At 51.1% G+C, this 17980-nt stretch overlaps 1 protein-coding gene across 3 annotated transcripts in view; it reads right to left on the bottom strand.

Moving 5' to 3' along the window:
• SYT2 (synaptotagmin 2) overlaps window positions 1-17980 on the bottom strand; it is a 195842-nt gene that overhangs the window by 106023 nt on the left and 71839 nt on the right. The window lies entirely within an intron of this gene.

Raw genomic sequence — 17980 nt, 5'->3', positions numbered from 1 at the left:
TCTACCCAGTCTGCCTCAGAAGGTTTTTATTACTGAGCATATTTTGGATGCATTCTCCTTGCAAGTGTTTATTCTAGGCACACTGCTCACCGCACTTGCCTCTGTGGGAGCTGACCAGGGCACTGCAATTTTGGATGCGGTTTTGAAGTTACCGGGAAGGAAGATGGGCTCCTATACCTATTAGAATCGTTCATGGTAAATTACGTCACTTTTACATCTCTGCAACGCGCCCTGAAGCTCTAACCTAACTCCAGCACATCAGAAGCACCAGCGCAGCTCCATGGGCAAGAAAACATTCACCATCCGGTGCCCACGTTCTTCTGAAGAAGTCAGAGTCCTTCCAAACCAGATCTCTGTTTTAAAGCGGGTCCTTCACTTTAATGTGCTCTCTCTACCCGGTTTGCTCCAGTGCCCAACGCCAATGATTTCCCCTGTTCCTTTGGGCACCACTGCAGAGATGCAGGATGGAATCAGATGTATCCCCAGTCACACCTTAGTTTTTAGCGCCTACCACCTTGTACAGAGATCTTGTCAGCTCTTCCAAGCCGAGCAGGCTAGGGCTGGGTGTGGACTTGGATGGGAGATCTCCCTAAAGAGCAAAGGTGACAGCATTGCTTCAGTAGGGGGCACTCAGTCAGTACTGAATCAATGCACAGATTGTGAAACCAAAGTCCCAGCTGCTGTGTTTGCTACAAGCCCATAGTGATGAAGGAGGGCATTAGCCCTGATCTCCTGGCCAAATGAATTGCAACCTATGTCCTTAAATTCCTCCTGGAGCACCACTTCTTCCCCCCCCTCCCCGCCCCACACCTTCCTATCATTTACATATGCACTCTCTGCTTTGCAGGGGTCAACACTGTGAGGTGTTCAACCTGAGACACGCGGGGGCAGCTATTACGACGTGCTCAGCACCCAGCAGCTCCAGCTGAGACAGGGCGCCTTTGCTCCCCAACCGTGCCACAGGGATAATCATTCTTCCTTTCTCTGATCTATTTAGCCTGTGAGCTCTTTGGAGCTGGGATGAGTCTGACTCTGGGTCTGTGCACTGCCCAGCCCAGATTAGCTGGGTCCAACACCCTAATGCACCTAACACGGACTTTCTGGGAACTGAGGATCACAGGACACTGATCTTGGGGAGGATCCACTCCAGCCTCTTGCTGCATTTTGGGGTCTCCAATGAACCTAGATTCCATAGAAGGGCATGCGATCCAAACCAGACCTAACGCATGGCAAGTCCCATGTTACCGCTCTGCAAAAGCGTCAAAAAACAAAACGAAACGAAAAAAAACACCCTTAACTGGCCTCAGTGTCACAGGAAACTGGGGTCAAAACCCCTGAGCCCTCCTGGCCTGGCCTCAGGTGGAAACCCCGGTGAAAATGAGAGCCATGAAGCTTGTCCTGATATTCTGCACAGCTCTTTCTATTGCCAGACACTGAGGCACAGTGCTCTGCTCCAATTACCAGGCCACACTTCCTTCCCAGACCTGGCCACCTAGTCCCCTGCTCACACACCCCTCTGACAGCCAGAAATAGGACCCAGGGTCTCCAACCCCCACTCTCCCAGGCCTGCTCTATTCATTAGAGCTCACAGAGGCAGTGTGCATACACATTGCTGCACCTATTGGAAACCAGCTGCTGCATGGTAATTGATTTCCCAAGGCAGATGCTGATGAATGCCAACATGGCAAGGGGTTGCAGCCCGGTGGGGAGATGGGAGAGCTGTGAGCAAGGATCCTCCCAGGGGCAGCCTCCTGATTCATCGCATAGCTGATTGCTTGGAGACGAGGACACGCAAAGTAGCTCCAGTCCAGCCGTGCCAGGCTCAGGAAATGGCTAACTTCCTAATAAGAAAATACCCAAAGCGTCTCTCATTTTCCCCACTGAGCTGGGGAAGGAAATTGATTGCAGGCTATTTTTGACTCTGATTACAACAGGGCAGCCCAGATCCAGCACTTGAGAGGAGTCACTCAGGGATGGCTCCCTTCCCTTTCTTCTGCTGATTATTAAATAATTCCAGTCAGCGTTGGCACTTTTGGATTCTGGAGCTTGGAGCTTATGCTGGGACAGCAGGGGATCCCTCACTCACAAAAGGGGTTTAAAGAATAACTCCTCCCAGGGCAGATTATTGCTGGGTCCTCATCAGGAGAGTTTTTTTGCGTATTCCCCCAAGGCAACTAGTGCTGGTCACTATCAGAGCCGTGATACTGGGCTAGATGGCCTACGGTCTGATTACCTGGGTTGTGCTGTAGATATTTCGAGGTACATCATTCAGCGTGGTTTGCAGCGGATTCATAGAATCACAGAATATCAGAAGGGACCTCAGGAGGTCATCTAGTCCAACCCCCTGCTCAAAACAGGACCAATCCCCAACTAAATCATCCCAGCCAAGGCTTTGTCAAGCCTGACCTTAAAACCTTCAAAGGAAGGAGATTCCACCACCTCCCTAGGTAATGCATTCCAGTGCTTCACCACCCTCCTAGTGAAAAAGTGTTTCCTAATATCCAATCTAAACCTCCCCCACTGCAACTTGAGACCATGGCTCCTTGTTCTGTCATCTGCCACCACTGAGAACAGTCTAGAGCCATCCTCTTTGGAACCCCCTTTCAGGTAGCTGAAAGCAGCTAACAAATCCCCCCTCATTCTTCTCTTACGCAGACTAACCAATCCCAGTTCCCTCAGCCTCTCCTCGTAAGTCATGTGTTCCAGTCCCCTCACCATTTTTGTTGCCCTCCGCTGGACATTTTCCAATTTTTCCACATCCTTCTTGTAGTGTGGGACCCAAAACTGGACACAGTACTCCAAATGAGGCCTCACCAATGTTGAATAGAGGGGAACGATCATGTCCCTCGATCTGCTGGCAATGCCCCTACTTATATAGCCCAAAATGCCATTGGCCTTCTTGGCAACAAGGCACACTGTTGACTCATATCCAGCTTCTCGTCCACTGTAACCCCTAGGTCCTTCTCTGCAGAACTGCTGCTGAGCCATTCGGTCCCTAGTCTGTAGCGGTGCATGGGATTCTTCTGTCCTAAGTGCAGGACTCTGCACTTGTCCTTGTTGAACCTCATCAGATTTCTTTTGGCCCAATCCTCCAATTTGTCTAGGTCCCTCTGTATCCTATCCCTGCCCTCCAGCGTATCTACCTTTCCTCCCAGTTTAGCGTCATCTGCAAACTTGCTGAGGGTGCAATCCACGCCATCCTCCAGATCATTAATGATTAATTAATTCGCCATAGCATGTCTAGAATATGCTCTCTCCTTTCACAGCTTTGTCCTGACCTCAGTAAGCCATGTTGTAGAGAGACATTTGGGACGCGATTGGGGACAAAGATTGCCGCCCCCTCCCTCCCCACACACAGCTCCAGAGGACTTCAGAGCCAAACGACACTAACTTCTGCTTCTGGCCCAAAGATCAGAGACTGTGCAGGCAGCCTTGCAGGGAACAGTAACTGGACTCTTTCCGAAACCCAGCACAGGGTTAGAGTTTGAGCTGAAGGCTCCATCTAAGCCAAGCTTGACTACACATCCCTTGAGCACACATTTGCACGCGTGCACACACACCCTCTACGTGCACACCCATGCAGGGAGGCAAATGCATCAGATACCACACCTGTTAGCACACTTGCCCTCACTCTGAGCCCATTCAGGTGGTGTGGATTGGGAAGTTTACAGCCAGGGTGCCTGGACTCAGGTCCTGCTAAGGGGAGACCTTCCCACCCACCAGGGACAGGAGCGTGCCACCAGCATCCCCTCTGCCTGAGGTGTGAGGAGCCACTCAAGGGGGAGGGGAGATCCTGTGGTACCTCTGAAGCCACCCTGCCAGCTTTAATTTCCACTGGCAGCGTGCACCAGGTGCCCCAGAGGGAGAGGCCAGTGAAGGCTGGGAAATGCTCAGCCTCTCCCATGTGTGAGCAGCATCTCACACCTCATTCTGGTCTCGTGGTGACAGAGCCCCATTTGTGGGCAGGGTTTGAAGAGGACTATTGCTTTTCCTCTCCCCCACCCCCCTTTTCCTTGCTCCTGTGTTCACCAAGAGTGGGGCAGGGGATGCCTACCATTGTCCGTGGCGCTCGGCACAGCGGCCAGCACTCATGTACAGCAGCCCGAGGGCCGCTTGCTCTTTCCTGTCCACAAACCCTCTGCCTTGGAGCATGCACCCAGCTGGACGCGAGGCAGCAGCATTGAGTTGCTTGCTCACTGACATGGGCACAGCTGTGGTCCAAACAGCCTCGTTTATACCACCCCCCAGCCAGGCCAGGCCTCACTCTGCTGCGCTCAGGGAGCTTCTCAAACACAGGACACACTCAGCGAGCCCCAAGAGAAGGCTGCCAAGCTATTTAAAGGGATACCGCCCAATTCCTTGCAAGTAGCCTCAACCCTTCCTCTTTTTCCACTACTCCCCTTTTACACCAATCCCTGCTCTCATCTGCCAGTTCATTGACCTGGCCCTGCCTTCCCTCAGCATCTCTTGCCTGGCTGCTTGGTGGGAACATTGCCAAGCAGATTCCTGGGACACTGGCTGTTGCTAGATGATGACATAAGAACGGCCACACTGGGTCAGACCAATGGTCCATTTAGTCCAGTATTCTGTCTCTCACAGTGGCCAGTGCCAGGTGCTTCAGAGGGAATGAACAGAACAGGGAAATTAATGGAGGGATATCCCCTGTCACCCAGTCCCAACTTCTGGCAGTCAGAGATTTAGGGACACTTAGAGCATGGGGTTGTGTCCCTGACCATCTTGGCTAATAGTCATCAATGGATCTATCCTCTATGAACTTAGCTAATTCTTTTTTTAAACACAAAAGGTATTTTTTTTTTATACTTTTGGTCTTCAGGACATTTCACGGCAATGAGTTCCACAGGTTGCCTGTGCGTTGTGTGAAGTACTTCCTTTTGTTTGCTTCAAACCTGCTGCCAATTAATTTAATCAGGTGACCCCTGGTTCTTGTATTATGTGAAGGGGTTAACAACACTTCCCTAATTCACTGTCTCCACACCAGTCAGGATTTTATAGACCTCTGTCATATCCACCAATATTATCTCTTTTCTAAGCTGAGCAGTCCCAGTCTGTCTAATCTTTCCTCCTACGGAAGCCGTTCCATACTCCTAATCATTTTTGTTGCCCTTCTCTGCACCTTTTCTAATTAATTCCAATATATCTTTTTTGAGATAGGGTGACCAGAACTGCACACAGTATTTGAGGTGTGGGTGTACCATGGATTTATACAGAGGCATTATATGTTCTGCTTTATCATCTAACCCTTTCCTAATGTGCGGTTTGCACTTTCTGACTGTCACTGCACATTGAGCGGATGTTTTCAGAGGACTAGCCGCAATGACTCCAAGATCTCAGTCTTGAGCGGTAACAGCTAATTGTGAGGTGGATTCTGCAGAAAAGGACCTAGGGGTTACAGTGGACGAGAAGTTGGATATGAGTCAACAGTGTGCCCTTGTTGCCAAGAAGGCCAATGGTATTTTGGGATGTATAAGTAGGGGCATTGCCAGCAGATCAAGGGACGTGATTGTTCCCCTCTATTCGACATTGGTGAGGCCTCATCTGGAGTACTGTGTCCAGTTTTGGGCCCCACACTACAAGAAGGATGTGGAAAAATTGAAAAGAGTCCAGCGGAGGGCAACAAAAATGATTAGGGGACTGGAACACATGACTTAGGAGGAGAGGCTGAGGGAACTGGGTTATTTAGTCTGCAGAAGAGAAGAATGAGGGGGGATTTGATAGCTGTTTTCAACTGCCTGAAAGGGGGTTCCAAAGAGGATGGCTCTAGACTGTTCTCAGTGGTAGCTGATGACAGAACAAGGAGTAATGGTCTCAAGTTGCAGTGGGGGAGATTTAGGTTGGATATTAGGAAAAACTTTTTCACTAGGAGGGTGGTGAAACACTGGAATGCGTTACCTAGGGAGGTGGTGGAATCTCCTTCCTTAGAGGTTTTTAAGGTCAGGCTTGACAAAGCCCTGGCTAGGATGATTTAGTTGGGGATTGGTCCTGCTTTGAGCAGGGGGTTGGACTAGATGACCTTCTGGGGTCCCTTCCAACCCTGATAGTCTATGATTCTATGGTTCTATGCTACAATCACCACGTGAGGGTTTGCCCAGGAGGGCAGGTCCTTGCGGCGGTGCTACCTCTATAATGGAAATAAATCTTTAGAAAGCCTGGACAGAAACATGGGATCCCTCGAACAGCTGCAACAAAACGTGGGTCTACAGTAATAGCCTTTCCTCTCCTCTAGCATATTTCACCCACGGAGCTCTCAAATTGCTTCATGCACATTAATGAACTGAGCCTCACAGCCCCCCTCTGAGCAAGGGAAGCATTAATAGCCCTAATTAGTGCCATTTATAACTGCATGGGATTACTGCCATCTGCCACTAGGACTTTCCGGACGCGGGCACAGTCAGCAGTCTCGGCACAATGGCTGTGGGGTTGGAGCCCGGGAGTGCTGTATCTGAAACACACTGCTAATGCGTGAGCTGAGTCCAGTCTGCTAGTTTGGAGGCAGGAGCCGTCTCATTAAAGGTCTATTCGGGGTCTAACCACCCATGGGAGACAGAGCTGCCCAGAGTTAGTGCAAGTGACACCGGGAGATTGGCTAGCTGGGCACACGCTGCAGGAGAAGATGCGAAAAATGCCTGCAAAATACCCACTCGCCTTCAGCCTTTATGTGGATGCTTCCCAATTAACTGTTTCTGGAGCTACCCTGCTGAGGTGCTGCTAGCAGCCAACCACACCTAGCGGAGTTCCTTAAAAGGTAACCTGTAATGGGGGGAAAGTGGGCTTTTTAGCATCTTTCTGAAGGAGACCAGGAAGGTTTCTGGTTTCCGGGTACCTTCCTGACCTTTATCTTTAGAAACTCAGCTCTCGAGAGTTGTGCTTTCCCTGGAAGACGCTGGGCAGATGGACACCTAGCGTGAGTTCTGCCAAAGGGATACCAAATCACGTGAGCCCTGATTAATTGAGAGGGGAAGGGATTTTTATTCACACTGTTTAATGCTGGTTGGTTGCTTCTGTGTCCCTATTTAACTCAAATGCTCCCCAAAACACTAGTAAGAACAGAGGTCAGTGTTAAAGAGTTGATGTCCTTGCTCCTTCGAGTAAGGACTACAAAAGTGCCTGACCCCTATCTGAGAACTCAAGGGGAAAACGCTCCCCTTTTTCTTAAGCCTTGCAGGTCCTCTCATCCCAAAGAGCCAATGCCAGTTCCCCTCACCCTTTGCAGATCAGTAAGACAACAACTGTGATTAAGAGAGGGGAGATGACTAATACTGTTATTACTGTAGGGTGAGCACATATGCCAGTGATGGGTAGGTTAGAATATGAAGCCAGACAGATGTGTAAACACCTACGACAGCCAGCTGCATGCTCAGAGGTGGCTGCATTCTAGTGGTAGGTAAGTGAGCCCTATTTACTTTGTTTACGTGCACGTCCACCCATCCACCCCTTCTGTATGAAACAAGCAGCACTTATGGTCTGTAAAGCCCATAGCTTTTTACAAAGGGGAGGTATTATTATATCCTATTTTACACATGGGCAAACTGAGGTAAAGAGGCTTATTCAGGATCGCACAGGGAGTCTATGGCAGAGTTGGGAATAGAAACCAGAGCTGACTCTTAGGCCAGTGAATAGGAAACCGGCTTACGCTGCCCCAGATAGTAATGATGCCATAGCAACGGACTATGTTCAAAATCCACCCTGGGGGCTGGAGCCTGATCCCATTCAAGTCAATGGGGGCGGGCGGGGAGGAAAAGCTTGTTCATGGGGGTGAGCCTGCCTTGTCTATTTAGACTGTCAGCTCTTTGGGGAAGGGACTGTCTCTTACTACGTGCATGTACAGCACCTAGCACAACAGGGCCTCAGAGCAGTGCCAGTAATAATATTGGCTTGCCTGGCTGTCCTCTGGGCAAACGGGTCTCCCGGGGTACCCGGCATTTCAAAAGCCACATAGCGCTGCTGCGAGAGTGCACCACGCTGGCTCGTTCACTCTCTCGCCTCTGGCTGCCTCGCCAGTGCCAAGCAGCAGAGCATGGAATATTAATATATGGGCCTGTGCCACTCCCTTGCAGTGCTGGGAGGGAGTTTACAGGGGAAATTAGAGTGACATTGTTGCAAGTAATTGAGTGCCTTTCCTCAGCTTGTCTTCAGGCCTCGCTGCATTAGCTATTTCTTAAATGGATGAGCTAATTAACTTAACTGATTGCTCCCACGGACTAATATTTTTGCTGTCACGTACCCAGCAACCATGTTCTCTTTTTCCAACCACCTGCATGTTTGTTTCTCATGGACTTTAACGTCAGAAGGGACCATCACAATCATGTAGTCTGACCTCCTGCAGAAGGCCACAGAACCTCCCCCACCCACTCCTGTAATAGACCCCTAACCTCTGGCTGAGTTACTAAACTCCTCAAATCATGATTTAAAGACTTCAAGTTACAGGGACTCCGTCATTGACACTAGTTTAAACCTGCAAGTGACCCGTAACCCATGCTGCAGAGGAAGGGTTTCTGACAATCTGACGCAGGGAAAAATTCCTTCCTGACCTCAAATGTGGCGATCGGTTGGACCCTGAGCATGCTGTTGTAGCCAGTCTCATCACACCATCTCCTTCATAAGCTTATCAAGCTCAGTCTTGAAGCCAGTCAGGTTTTTTGCCCCCACTGCCCCCAGGCTGATCCAGAACTTCACTCCTCTGATGCTTAGAAACTTTCACCTAATTTCAAGTCTAAACTTACTGATGGCCAGTTTATATCCATTTGTTCTTGTGTCCACATCTGCACTTACCAGGGAGGGAGAGGAGTTATTTAAGTTATTTATCTCTCTGACATATTTATAGACAGCAATCATATCTCCCCTCAGCCTTCTGTAGGTTAGGCTAAACGAGCCAAGCTCTTTGAGTCTCGTCTCAGAAGGTAGGTTTTCCATTCCTTGGATCATCCTAGTAGCCCTTCTCTGCATCTGTTCTGGTTTGAATTTACCTTTCTTAAACATGGGAGACCAGAACTGCACACTGTATTCCAGAGGAGGTCTCACCAGTACCTTGTATAATGGTACGAACACTTCCCTGTCTCTACTGGGAATACCTCACCTGATGCATCGTAGGACTGCATTAGCCTTTTTCACAGCCACATCACATCAGTGGCTCCGTAATCGTCTGATCAACCAAGACACCCAGATCTTTCTCCTCCTTTGTCACTTCCAACTGATAAATCCTCAGCTCATAGCAAAAGTTCTTGTTAGTCTCTATATGCATGACCTTGCACTATTAAATTTCATCCCATTTGTATTACTCTAGTTCACAATGTCCACTAGATCTTTTGTACGATATTCCGGTCCTCCTCTGTATTGGCAATACCTCCCAACTTTGTCTCATATCCAGATTTTATTAGCACACGCCCACCTTTTGTGCCATGGTCCATAATAAAAATGTTCAATAAGATCACTCCTAAGACCGAGGAACTCCACTAGTAACCTCCCTCCAGCCTGGCAGTTCATCTTTCAGTATGACCTATTGTAGTCTCCCCTTTAACCAATTCTTTATCCACCTTTCAATTCTCCTATTAATCCCCATTTTTTCCAATGTAATGAATAATTTTCCATGTGGAACGGTATCAGATGCCTTCCTGAAATCCAGGTAGATTAGATCCACTGCATTTCCTTTGTCTAAAAAATAATCAGTTATCTTCTCAAAGAAGGAGATCAGGTTGGTCTGGCACAATCCACCTTTTGTAAAACTTCTGTAGGAGAGCTGTCACCTCATGCGTTCGCTCCACCTGAGCTTAGCCGTGGTGTCTACCAGGCAGGCATCTTGGGTACAATGATCTAACGCAACCTTCCCAACCAGGCTCCCCAAATCACCATGCCCCCTTATTTGCAAAGACGGGTCCCATTAGGAACTGGAGATGCTTGATGCCTAGGGACCTTGCCTTGTCATCCCATATTAGCGGCTTCAGTGCCAGGCATCTATAAAACAGAAGGGGGCAGCTCCATTGAATGCCATATTGACACAAAGGTCAAATTCAGGCCTCTTGAACCTCTGGGGGTTTTGTTTCCCCGCCCAGGGCTTCTTCCTGGGAGTCAAGGGAGAAGAAGAGGGGCTACAAGCCGCCCCTTGGCTGGCATGAGGCTATGCTAGCTTTGTCACTTGGAGCTTCCCGACCATCAGAGTCTCACGGCAGGTTCCAGTTTAGTGGGAGGAATCTGCGGAACTGGTGGCAGCTGGGGGCTCGTGGACATAGCTAGGGAACATGCATGCCCCAGTCGCTGCTTCCCAGAGGCCACATGTTCCCCCTCCAGCAAGGATCCAGGCAGGCAGCCACCCTTAGATGTCACAACATGTGTCCTCATGCGGAGGAGGCTTCCTACAGCCACAGCGCTGTTTGTAAGGGCCAAGTCACAGCTACTGTAGCCTCTGTCCCCTCAGCTTGGCCCACAAGAATGTCACTGCGACACACCCAGCTGGTGCTGCTTTGCTCCGTCAGAACCCAGAGCTCGCTCCGCAGGGCGACGGCCCGCAGGACAGCGCAGGAACACTGGGTGGGGACGCACGTGGACCGGCTCTGCCGTAAGCTGCACATTCAGGTTGCGTAGTGTATGCCAGGGAGTGCCCGTGACGAGGGGTACGTCTACTCTGCAATCACGGGGCGCGACTGCACGGAGTTGGCTTTGTTCTAGCTCGCTCGGATCCTGCAGCAGTGATGCTATAGCAGCCCTGGCTGTACATGTCTCCCCAGAACCCCGTCAGCTACTTGGGTGGCTAGTCCAGGCTGAAACCTGTGTGCCTGCAGCTTCACTGCCACCAGGACGAGTGAGCTCAATCAAAGCTAGCCAGGGTAGGTCAACACGAGCTGCCATCACACCCTGTGACTGCAGAGTAGGCATAGCCCACAGGTAGCGAAGTCTCAGGGGCTTTGCAGAGCCCTGTAACTTGCATTTTGTCTGAGAACAGTCAGAAGAATGGCGTTCCATTGACCCATGAATGCTACAGGATGCCTACGGCTCTGCTTGAGCCTCCTGGTGTAAATTGGGAATGACTCCCCTGCCCGAGAGTCACGGGTGTCATCTAACAGGTGCGAGCAAGAGGAGAATGTCCCCCACAGGACTGTGTCCAGCCACATGGCAGGGAATTAACTTCTGAAGATCCTCATCGGTGCATAGCAATGACATCTTGGGGGCAGAGGGGAGATTAGCTATCTCCAAAGGGTAGCTACAAGTGGGGGACAGGAAGTGGGCTACAGTGATTCAAGGGGTTGTTCCTAGGAGACAGGAGAAGAGTCTGAAGAAGGGAAAAAATGACACTGAGAACCAAGACAGACTTCCCAGCAGTGAGAGGTACTACAGCATGGAAGAGTCCCCGGGCCAGAGCTCGTGTCATTTCAAGTTAGACTGGGCAAGGCCCTGGAGACCACGTACTTGGTCTGTTCCAGCATCCAGCTAGGGGATGTCCTAGAAGAGCCGGGGAGAAGGAAGGATGGACTTAGGACCAAGGTACTGGTCTGGAACTCAGGCGATGCAGGTTTGACTCCCAGCTCAGCCAGCAAGACCCTTGGGGAAAGCCACTTCATTGGGCTCTGGGTCCAACCTTCATGTCTCTGGGCCTCAGTTCTTCACCTCTAGAGCAGGGATAACAGCACTTGCCTCCCCAACACCTCTGCAAGGTAGGGTATGCACATTAAGGATTGTGCAGAGATACTGCAGTGATGAGGGTCCCTGGATATCCTATAATAGGGCTATTCGGTCCCCTTGCACCACCCAATTCTACTTTGCCCTTCTATCATGCTTTCCATTCAAGGATCTCAAAGCACTTGGCTAAAAATGGACATCCTCCCTATCGCCCTGTGAGGGAGAGGGCAGCGTTCTTAGAATCAAATCTCCTGCAGAACACAAGCCAGAGGAGAAGATCAGACAGGAGGCCTGAGTCAGGACGAGACCCCACAGTGGCTGGCTTGGGCTGAAACGAGACCATCCTCCCTAGCCTTCTTGCACGCACACACACACAAGAATTATTAAGGTAGAGAGCACAGAGTCCCTAGCACAGCTTGCCCCCCAACCCTCGCACACCCTTTGCCAGCGTGGAGCATGAAAACACTTCGCCCCATGCCTTGTGGGCTGCATCAGACTCCGACCAGAAGGGATCATCATGCTCATCTAATCTGACCTCCTGTATATCGCAGGCCACTGAACCTCACCCACCCGCTCCTGCGATAGACCCCGAACCTCTGGCTGAATCACTGAAGTCCTCAAATCATGGTTTAAAGACTACAAGACTTCCTGTGCAAATGCATCTCAGGGCACATCCCAGCTAGCACATGCTTCTCCCCAAGGTGGGGATTCATTCCAATGGGTTATTGCAAACTGGGCGCTGTAATCTCTGGTAGGCCAGCTCTTCACAGAGCAGATGAAGGTCGCTTTGGGCAGCAGCATCTAGCTTTGCAGGTCCACATCTGACCTGCAGACTGCACTTTGGCCGTCCCCTGCTCTGGGAGGTTTTGGACTAAATATGCCCTTGACCCATTTCAAGGGATGACAGCTTCCAAAGCCAAGCTCCTGGGGTACTAAGGTGCCAGCAACCGAGGAATTATTCTAATGATGCTCAAATGTTCCCAAGCAGGGAATAGACACGGTACCAGGTGACTTAAGTGGCCAGTCAGTACAAAGCACCATAACTAAACTTTGCAGGAGTGAGCACTGCATAGAGAACCGGAGAGTAAATGAAATTCCCCTAGGTTTTCACTTGGATCAGTTCAAGTAGCAAATCCATGCTGGGTAAACCTGCCCTGTTCCTCGCTGACAAGACACGCCCAGGAGAAGGGGGGCTTTGTCAGATTCAGTATTACTGTGCGGGGCGCTGCATGGTCACAGGCCCTGCCTTGGAAAGTTCACAATCTAAATAGACAAGGGCAGGAGGGGAAAGAGACAGAAAGGTGAAGGGACTTGCCTAACGTCACACACCAAGTCAGTTGCATATACAGGAATTGGGACCCTGCTGAATTACGCACTGGGCTATAACAAATGGCCTGCTTTGGCTCCAAAGGGTGGGTGTACAGCAATATCCCCTCCTCTTAGCTCAAATTAACCAAGGTTTACACAGTCAGAACATTTGCTCACTGGGTTCCACCCGATCCATCAGTCAGATCTGCCTCGTCACAATCAAGCCCTGTAGGGCTTCAAAGGAAACAGAAGCTATTTTTTAATTAAATCCAAGTTTAGTTTAGTTTTTTAACTAGCAACAGCACTCCCTGGAGGCTTTAGGGAAACATGCGTTCACTTCTGAACCATGTTTTAATGAGGACTTGGTACTGAAAGGAGATTCTGGGAGGGCAGGTGTGATCTCTTCTTGGTGCAATAACGGAGAAACGGCAGGATTTCCCCACACGCTCCACCCTTTCTAGACAAGGTCAGCGTGACAGAAGGGCTGACACTTAGAAGCAGACAGAAGAATAACAAGGGCATATGGACTCACCGGGTGTTTCTGGGACCAATTCACATCTGCAGCTGTAAATAAGAATTTTAAAAAATGGATTCCGAATTTCTGAATAGCTCCAAGGGCAACAGATCAAAACAGAGTAGGCAGCACGGTCATAAAAGTACATGGTGCACCCAGAGCCAGACTGATCACAGCTCTGTTAGGGATCAGGGCACACCAGCATGTGTGTAGCGGGGAGTACTGCCAGTTATTTCTCTGGGATTGGCAGCTTTCACACCTGCATGGGGTTTGCCTTCCACAAGTATTCTAGCACCAGAAGCACTCGTAGAAAGACAAGGTGTTGAGGGTCAGATTTTAAAGGTTTTTAGACACCTAGCTCCCACGGGAGTTAGGCACCTAAATATCTTTTAATGATCTGGGTCTAGATGATTTTGCAAGCCTTGCTCACGTCGATGAGCCCTTGCTCACATATGTCCTGTGCACCTAGCTATTAGCAAAGGGTTGCAAGATCCAGCCCTCTGTAAATATTGCAGGGGGCATATAGATTTCCATGTTTTGAATAGTGAGTTTGACTCCCATTGACTCCAGGTGGCACTGATAGAATTTGAAAGACACTTTTTTTCTAGCAGGCAAGCAGCGCATGGTGTTTACATCACAAATGATCCAGTATTATGCCTTCCGTTTCTTTTAGGGGAGCTGTCCCCAGCAGCAGGAGGGTTTGCTCTGTGCTAGGATTTAACTGTAGCCAATTGCCAGGGCAGAGCTACTGCCTGGGACCTGGATATTGGTGTTTGGCAGCAATTTCTGAAAGGTGGGCTCGCTGGCATGCTGTTGGCGACCACCTCTGTCCCATCACCACCAACTGCCCAAAGGACACACCCAGATTTGGGTTCACCAGTTTCACTTCTGCTGGGAAGTAGCGAGGTTGGGGCCCAGCAGATCAGTCACTGCTCGTAGATGGGGAGATCGGTACCAATTCGGTACCACCTGGCACGCGGGTAGATGAGCACTCGTCACCAGGGCTAAGTGCTGAGCAGCACAAGATTTGAACTGCCGGACACAGCTGGCAACACAGGCCCGGAGCCCGGTGGTTGCACCTAGTCAATGTCCATTCTTCATGCAGACTGAGTGCCCGGAACCCTTGTATTCGCTGCAGTTACAGGGAGAGAGCAGGCGGGGACTGGGCCGGGCCACTACCATTTGGGATCCAAGCGCAGCACACCGTGACACAGTCGTCCCACCCCCGCACTTACAAGTGGCAGCGCCCCCCTTTCCTCCCAGAGAGCCAGATGCAGTGAGTGGGGTCCCCTTCTCCCATCTAGGAAGCAGAAGAGGTCTGGAGCATCTACGCCTTAATCCAGCCCTGACTGGGGCAGTGGTTCCAGATCCCAGGGGCTGTGTCCAGCCCTGGCGTTGGGGACAGCGGGTGCCCCTTCATAGCTGTCAGACACCGCTGCTCCACAGCTTAGCCTCCGCCCAGCTGCTCCTTGGCCCAGGAATGAGACGGCGGGGAGTGGCTGAGCATAAGGGAGGCTGGCAGGGAGCTGGGACTGCAGCAGTGTCTCCGATCTGCAGGTTAGGAGGAGGCAGCATTGCCAAGGGGCTGGAAGGCAGGGATGGGGGCTGGTGGCAGGTGTTCTGCCAGCAGCATGTCCTTCTCTCATGATCAGGCAGGCGACTAACTAGTCCAGAACCATAGCTTGAGCCTGGGAAGCTGAATGGATGGCCCTGTAGACACTGCTGCCCTCCCTGCCCAGGTCCCACAGCAGGACAGCCCAGCAAACTGCACCCCTGCAAAGGCTCAGTCCAGAGGGGGAGCGGGAGAGAGCCAGGAACCTCAGGGCACAAGGTCCTAGAGGTCTGAGCTAGCAGGGGCCTGCTAGATCACCCATTCCACTGTGGGGCCAGACCTTCAGCTGGTGCAAATGCCAGGCATTCTAGTTAAGTCAGTGGGACTTCACTGATTTACACCAGCCAAGAGTCTGGCTCCTGCTGTGTCTATCACCCTGGTATCCTGGCACACTGCTCCCTACAGCACATTGTACATGGCTTGGGTTTAGCTGTCCCAAGAGGTGGTCTCTTACTCCCCCCAGTCTGACTGATCAGCCAGGAAGCCTTTCCTGAGACCCTTGGATTTCAGCGCATTACTCTTCGTTTTATCCCCCGGATCACATTGAAGAGCCTCTCTCCTTCTCAGCTGACTGCCCCTTCCCCAGACACAGCTGCCCCAGGAATGATTTCCCATCCCCTCCCCGGGAAAATTTTCCGATGAAAGCAGAAATGCTTGTTGTCAAAACCCCGAAAGCCCCCGAGGCAAACTGGTTTGGGACTGAAAATGCTTTCAGCAAAGTGCAGGAAGTTTTCAAACATTTTTTTCACAATGTTTCTGTTTAGCTGGGGAAAAAAAAGCAATTTTCTGTTGAAAACTCCCCTCCGCCCCCCCAAGCAACATTTTGGTGGGGAATTTTCAGCACGCTCTGCTTCCAAGGACTTGCAGACTTATATTCTCCAATAGCCCCTGCTTAGCTGAGCTCCATCACGTTACTCTTCTACCCGCCGGCCCTGGCTCATTTTGCTATTACTTCCCCAGAACCTCCGTTAGAAGTGGAATTTTCAAACACCTCCCTGTTATTCCAGCCCTGAGCTTCCCTCGTACAGGCCTGCCACCGATGTCCCTGTCACTCAGCTCTCGCAGGCTATTATCCAGCGGAATCGCACTTGTGCAAGATGGTACGACAGCTTTATGGTCTCTCCCTCCTAGATGATCATTTCTAAAAGATTTACCTTTGTCCCTGTTTCACCCAGCTCTGCAGAACAGGGGCACCTGTTACAACAGTGAAACACCAGCTGCAGGGGAAGGAACCCTTCTCTGTGTCCATGAAGTTAGCGATAGTGGCTATGGTTCTCCCACTCCCCCACTTCCTCACCCCAGAGAGACTGTCTCCAGAGGGCAGCTCAGTCTCCAAGGCCTGGTGAGGCTTTAGCCTGAGTCTCTACCCAGGTTTCAGGCAACCTGCCCACTAGTGGAAGGATGGGCCAGTGGTTACGGGACTAACCTAGGGATTAGGAGACCTGGGTTCAGTTCCCTGACCAACCACACACTCTCTGAGTGATACGTGGGCAAGTCATTTAGCCTCTCCATGCCTCAGGTCCCATCTGTACAATGGGGCTAATAGCACTGCCCTGCCACACACGGCAGGTACGTTAGAGATCGTCGAGTGCTTTGAGATCTCCTGATGAAAAGCACTCAGAGCTAGGGGTTGGTATTATGGGAGTAGCACCTACAGCCCTCAGCCAAGATAGACACTGTACAAACAAGAGACAGCCCCTACCTCAAATTGCTCACAACCTAAATAGACAATAATTGGGGTGAAAGGTGAACTGAGGAAGTGGGGGGTGACACACCCAAGGTCACAGGCAGAATCAGGAACAGAACCCAGGTGTCCTGAGCCACAGCCCACTACTATATCCACTACACCACACTCCTATCCCGCTGTGCCCCCCCCCCCCAAATCCCTGGGAATTCCATCGCAGGCAGCTGCTGGAGATGGCATCTCCAGCTGGCTGGGTTTTCCAGATGTGCTTATTCAGCAAAGCAGCCCCTGCTGCAGCCCTGCCTCTGACGAATGAGCGCTCAGCGCAGGGAGTGGGTGGAGGTGCTCCCAGCTAGTCTGGCCTGTCGCCCAGCTTGGGGCTTTATTCATTATTTATTCCAATGTATAAAACTCCATCCATCCACCACGTTTCCACCCATCCATCACCCGGGCATCAGAGAGAGAAACAAACATTCAAGCACTCGCTCAGCCAAGGCTCCGGGCACAGGGATAAATCAATGTCCCTTCTTTAAGGATACACGCGATCCCAAGCCAACCAGTATCAATGAAAGCGCCCCCTGCCCCATCCCTGATCCCCCCACTCCACCAGGACACATATACAGCCTTTGCCATGCACCCTCACTGTCCACAGATCCCAGTTCTCTGCCTCAGCAGAGGTGGAGAAAGCAGATCTAGAGTGGAGGGCCCATGCCTGCTGCCTGCCCCCACACCCCCTGGTCTCCAGTATTCTTTGCGGAGACATTGGTCCAGAAGGAAGCTGTGTACTATGGGGTTGCTGAGCATCTAGGTCAAAAGTAAGTCCTTGAATGGTCTCTGGAGACATCCGCTCTAGGTATTTATCTGCCCCCTGCATTACTGCAGTATCTGAGCAGCTCACCAGCCTTACCCACACCCCTACCATGGGGCAGGGCACTGATAGTGTCCCCAGCATGCACATGGGCTAAGCAACCAGCACAAGGTTACACATGGAGTACATGGCACAGCAGGACGTGGACCCGGGTCTCCTGGGCCTCAGCCTAGTGTCCTGATCATCCTTCCTCTGTCCCCCCAAAACCGCTCCATCATCCACTCCCTTCTCCGGACACACCGGAGCTAACAGCTGGGAACCACCAGCTGGGAGACAGGCTGCATGGGAAGCACAAGTCCAAGGGCAGGGAGAGGTAGCAGTGAGGACATGGTACTCGCACCAGGCAAGAGTCCTGACGTGCTGTCC

The sequence above is a fragment of the Caretta caretta genome, chromosome 21 (genome assembly GCF_965140235.1).
Source record: "Caretta caretta isolate rCarCar2 chromosome 21, rCarCar1.hap1, whole genome shotgun sequence".
NCBI classification, from domain to species: Eukaryota; Metazoa; Chordata; order Testudines; family Cheloniidae; genus Caretta; species Caretta caretta.
This window is presented reverse-complemented; position numbering and strand designations above follow the sequence as displayed.